Source organism: Puntigrus tetrazona, chromosome 1, assembly GCF_018831695.1.
Source record: "Puntigrus tetrazona isolate hp1 chromosome 1, ASM1883169v1, whole genome shotgun sequence".
Classification (NCBI taxonomy): Eukaryota; Metazoa; Chordata; class Actinopteri; order Cypriniformes; family Cyprinidae; genus Puntigrus; species Puntigrus tetrazona.
The window spans coordinates 14,151,014-14,157,345 of NC_056699.1; the positions used below are offsets into that span (position 1 = coordinate 14,151,014).

General features: G+C 38.4%; 1 pseudogene; it reads left to right on the forward strand.

The window, feature by feature from the left end:
- Positions 1–657: 657 nt before the first annotated feature.
- Positions 658–3,836, forward strand: LOC122342929 (annotated as a pseudogene).
- The last annotated feature ends 2,496 nt before the right edge of the window (positions 3,837–6,332 follow it).

Sequence of the window (6,332 nt, forward strand, 5' to 3'; positions counted from 1 at the left end):
AACAGAGCACTCATAACTGCTGTTATGGATAAACTCCATGACCAAAAGCCACTACAAATTTATCATGGTTTATTGGTTGTGCAAAAGAGGTAAAGGAAAGAAAAAAGCAATTAGCCGTTACCATCTGTAAGTTGTACACAGTCAACTAATTCATCACGTTCATTGCCACACAAAAGGCATAGTACTGAAGAAACTCAATGAAGAGCGATAAAATTCTCTGAAGTCAGAGAGATTCCCTCCCATTTCAAGTGTCTGAGCCAACTCTAGTCAAGAATCAGTCCTAGCTAGGATATTTTGCCTTAAAAATGGTTTTGGTAACTGCTTATGTAGATGTTGCATTACATGTTAAATAATGCACAGAAAGGATTTCTACGTACAGCCCAAATATATACACTACTTCTGAAATTTTGTCTGATATTTTATCTCTCCCTAAAATTAAATCAGATTTAAAATTGCATTTAATACTTTTTTAATCATGAGTTAACCAGAGATGCTGTATCTACACACAGAGATCACTAGTCCTGATGTATAAATAAAATCAGAGTAAACAGAATATGTACAAATAACAACCCCACAAAAAAAAATAAACAGAGCAATAAATGGGTTTTATTTTTTTATTTATTTCCAAATTTTTTTTTTTTTTTTTTAATGATGATAATGATGTAAGTTGTAGAATCTCCTGGTAAAGTACTATATTGCCTATAATTGCTCAAGAATAGACCCATGACCAATATATGGCACTGTTACCTGTAAAGCAGGAAATATACTAAATTGACTCAACAGTGCCTCCTCCCCCTCTTCCAATTAAAAATTAACATCAACATATATACATATACATGCAAATATTATTTACTGTATATATACATATATAAAATCAAGAATTTATATGGAGAGAAAAATACAGATTTGGCCAATTTATTCTAAAGCCAATTATTTCCAATCATACACAACTACAGATTTTTTTAATCCTGTGTTTGGCTTTTTACTACTGTTGATCGTATTCAGGTCTTAAATAAAGATTTGTGCACAAAATGATCTATGCACAAAAACATATAAGAATTCATAAGTTTTATTTGTCATAGAGACTATTTTCTGCAACTTAATTCAAAAGACAGTAGAATAGCTTTTTACATTCCAAGGGAAGGGGGAATTAAAATTACAACTTTAGGTAATACTCTTTATTTATTTACTTAAACTTCATTTTTAAACTAAAATGTACAGTCTTTTTACCTGTTTGTAGATTTCCTTTTCTTCAAAATGAGAATGTTACAGTGTTGTAGAGTAGTATCAGAGATAAGCTGAATTGGTCTATGTCTTGAAACCTCCTTGTTGAAAGATTTAAAACTTATGACACAAAAAGAAGAAGAAGAATATTAGAAGAAAACTTCTGCTACTAAGGCCACTGAGAAAGTACATGTGTTACTGCTGAGAGACTATAGAAAACTGCATGTGATGAAATTGAGCGCGTATGCATCACAAGAGTACAACTTCTTATTTATTTAATTATTTTCTAATCGCTCTAAGGATATTTACAAAAGGTGAGTGCTTAAACTGCATGTTTATGGAGTTACAGTGTTCTCAGAACCAAGTCAAAACATTTCATGTTCTTTTTTAACTACAACATGTGCAAAGAAAATTATTTGGCCTCACAAATCCAAGACCAGAGTTCATCGTTTTAAGCTTTTAAGAGCAGAGCGCTTATCATTCATTCATACTAGCGTATGACAGCTATTCTTTTCCCTGCCAGTTCAGCATCATTTCTACATTAACCTCGTAGAGAAGCAAAGAGAGTGATGCTCTGGATATATCACACATGTCTCTTTTGACAAACGATGGATCCATAAAGCATCTAATCAAAAATAACAACCACACAGAGTTGACGCAGCGCAGAAAGATGAAACACTTTGTCCATTGCATTTTGTGTCACGTGCACTTCTATCCCTTTGGAATGTAGAAGATAAAATGCCGCTGACAAATCCATTATGTGTGCGCAGGGAGAAACTCGCCCAGGCATGTCTGCAGCAAAGTAGTGCTTCCTGTCTAACAGTGATCTCCTGGTTGATGGTACAGTTGAGAGCTTAGACCACTGTCAATTACAGCCAGCCCTCCACGATCTTCTGTTCAGTACCTTAGAACAGCAAATATAGGGTATTCATCAGAATTTATAACTGCAATGAATGCGCAGTGAATTAGATTGATTGGTAATGTATATATGCGTAGCATTTTGATTCATTTTACATGCACTGGCAGTGTTCCTGTAATGAGGCATCCAAAATGTGAGACAAGTGAGTTTGGTGTGGAGCCAAGAATTCAACGTGAGATCCACAGATAGAGTTTTGATGTGGACTGAATCTGAGCATGGATTTCCAGACCCACAACACTCAAACTATCTGAGAAGACTAGAAGAGATGAAGAGCAGTTGGTGGCATTGAAAGTGATGAAATTGTAACTTTCAGCACTACGACAAATTCAATTTATCCAAAAGTGACAACAATATTCTCTACAATATTAGCTATTTTGTGGCATTGTGTGTATTGTTTTACTCTTATTTCAATTTCAAATGTTCGATTTTTGCTTATTATTTTTGCGAAAGGTATGTACTAATGGCAAATAACAATGTATAATTTATTTCAGAGGACATGTAAAGTCAGGGGTCATAACTGGCATGGAGTCTCCACCTCTCAAGTTTCAAATCTGCAGCCTGTTTCGCTAATAATATGCATACACACACACACACACACACACACACACACACACACACACACACACATTAATTATTTCCTAAACTAGAGAAAGACCATTCCTCAAATCCGTCATGTTGATAAAATGTCAGAATGCCTGTTCTACAACCTACAACATTTTGGGGACATTTGGTTCCACTCTTTGGCATTGGGACTTTGTGCACTGAAGTTGGAGTTTTGGATCCAGACGTCCATATTGTCCGTATCACTAAATTAAAACTATCAATGATGATATAAACTTTTATGTTTTATTAGTATATTTTCTAGTTTAAAAGAACATTCTGCTGTACCCCGATGAGGAGGTTGCCATGCTTAGGGGCGTTTGTGTTTGAGAGAGATGGTACACGTAGTTTTACTGAGTCGCCCGGGAACTCATGAGTAGTAACGTATGGCGATAAATAAAAACTTCAACCCCATAATGTGCCAGTAGTGCAACAGCAATTTTTCCGGCGACTTCATGACAGCGTTCATAAACCGCGTATCGATATCTGTGGGGCAGCTGGTGGCGGGAGATCCAGCGCATGGTCCTGCACGTCAACGATCACTTCATCTTTGAGCGCTTCTCTGCTTTGTGGATTTGCCTTTCGCTCTTAAATTACAATGGCGCTGCAGCAAAACGATCGGATCCAAACACAGCGGTGACACTTTCCAGCGATCGCCCATCTACGGCAATGGGAGCGGAGAAGTCCAGCGTGACCGGGCTGAGGAACTCACGTTCACCTCCGAGCCCACTCTTTGAGGACATCCGCCGCATGCAGACTGAATTCACGGAAGAGAGGAACGGAACCAGTTCCCACAAGCCGCGGAAACCTGCTGCTGGCGCTGGTCGGGGAGGTCGTGGGAGGTGGCGGAGCTCTTCCAGTGGCGCGGGGAGTGTGGAGGAGGAGGAATCTGCCGGACTGAACCGAGTCGCCGCAGTGGGAGCACCTGGCCCAGGAGCTCAGCGACGTGTTGATCTATCTGGTCGAACTGGCAGAGAAATGCCACGTTGATTCTGCCTCAAGCTGTCCTCCTGCAAAATGGCCTCTTAACCGACTCAAGTACCCGGCCAGCAAAGTTCACGGGTCTGCCAAGAAGTACACCGAGTACAAGTGACTGATGCGCCGGGGCGGCTTCGTGCTGCAGCGCAAAGACTCTCGTTACCGAGTGGTTTTATTTGAGAAGCTGATGCTGAGTGCCTTAAAAAACTGTAAAAATCCGTTGTGCTCTTAACGTCGATATGGTTTTGTGTATTTCATTTAAACTAAATGCTGGCACGACTCGCCCCCTGGTTTACTTTCAAGCTTTTTAGAATTTGGTACATAAGAAACTTGTTTCGGGTTTAGTTTTGAAGTTCTCATTTTGAAGTTTACTTTACCAAACAAAAGCTGCTGTGGAGAACCCGGAGTTTCTTTGCCATGTAGTGTTTTTGTGCTTCATCACAGTAAAGAGTTTTGTTGCAGCTCATGTAGTCTCTATTGCAGTTCACTTTATTAAACACTAAATATATTGGGGAAAGTAAAAGTAAATATTTTAATTGAGATATATATATATATATATATATATATATATATATATATATATATATATATATATATATATATATATATATATATATATATATATATAAATAAAAAAATCTTGCTTTTTGAAACTTATTAAAAGTGAACATCTATTAGATGATTGTGATAGCTTATACACCTTCTGTTATTATTATTATTATTATTATAAAATACTAAAATTGCAGGCAAGACCTGATAAGCATTTGAACTGTTTTTTTTCAGTGTGATTTAATGGTTGGACATTACTGGAGTGAATTAAGTTTTTGGTTTCTAGACCGCACAATAAAAATACAGCATGCCTTCTCTTAAGTGATTTTTAAAAATGCAGTTTTGAAAGGAGTTCAATAAATTACCCAAATCAATTCCATGCAGAGAATTATGGAACAACTGTTACTTTCTGATTCTCGCTCTTGTAATGTTTGTTATTCTAAAGCTATATATCTACGCCTCTAATTGGCGAAGTTAACTTCCAGACACCTAATTAAATTCATCAGCTCATTAGCACAGTGTTTTGTCTTCTGAGGCCCGTGTTGGATTGGTAAGACACCTTAACACTGCTAAAGAGTGCTGAAGAAACATGAAGCTTCAAAGAAATGTACGACAAAAGCGAAGCGGACCAATTTGGCAAAAGGAATATTAGAGCATTTTGTGTATTTTGAGTTGCTTAAAAGGAATAGTGAAAATGTAATCACCCTCAGGACATCCAAGATGTGCATAAGTTTGTTTCTTTATCTGAAATAAATTGGGAAAATGTAACATTACGCCTGTACACCAATGAGAGTCCAAACGGCTGATAAAAACGGCGTTTTAACTTTAAAACCGTAAAGTTTATAAGTCAATCTCCTGTTGTCCTCTTGCATTCAGTTTGATTCTTTCGCAGTCTTTTCACTTGTAGATGCTCCCTGGCCTGTTTATGCAGTATTTCTGCCTGATTCGGATGAGACCACCATTTCACCGGAGAAACCAACTCCCTTGTATTTTGGCCAGAAGCGCTAGATGTTGTTTTCTCTTGAACACGCAGCTTTAACTTCACAAGATGTTAATCGAGGGAGTGAGTACTTGCGAATAAGTTCTCATCAGCTGTCGAGTTGTTTTGCCAGCAGTAACAAGATGCTGCTGCAAAGAGAGCTTGCATCTCCCAGACATTGTCGATCTGTTGTGTATCTCTCTCTCCGTGTCCTCCGTGGTAGGGGGCAAAGTGAGCCGTCAGCGGCCCTGCACCATAGAGATGCCTCACTGCTGCTTTCTCCCCCTCGCTCACTGATTTCTGATGCACTCAGACTTTAGTGGCCAGACAGTGATTTTCCCCAGCATCTGTTATCCATTTGATGTCATTCAGAGCCGAGCGTCTGTGTGGAAGCCCCGTCACCATCTTGTCGCTTCTTTGATTTCAGCGTGCAAAATGTCAAAATCCAACTCGTTTTCTCTGTCCGTCTTGATGGCCAGAAACGTCTCAGAATTAAAAACCTGGAAAACCTTGCTTTGACCTGCAGTCCTGGAAGTCCATAGTCCTTTATCCAAATCCACAATAACTCATCTTCTCAAACGGGACTATTTTTGAGCTATATCATCTAGTCTGATTTTGTTCGTGAATGAGGCATCTACAGGAACCATGAAAGCGCTAACTCCTCCGCCCATTAAAGCAGACTTCTCATTCCCTCTAATTTCTCATTTTCCTGAATCACACAAATTCAAACAGATGATTGAGCAGCCACAGAATAGACAGTGATTTCAGTGATCATCGCTTAATTCAGATCACCACTGGAGATTACATTACAGAATCCTCTGAAATTTTACTGAAATATCGATGTTACAATAGCGCAGTACAGGAAAGCATCTCTGAGCGCAGCACAACGTGAAGTGGATGAGACAATAGAAAATGGGAAACGTGGTGGTGAAAAAATAGATCCTTGTCGTATAAAAGAATAGATTGCATGCATGCATAGACACACTTTTTCTGTTCACATGTTTTGAGTCAGTACAATTTTTTTGGTTTTTCAGAGATCACTTTGTCTTTATTTGATCACGCATGCAGCAAAAATTACTATTG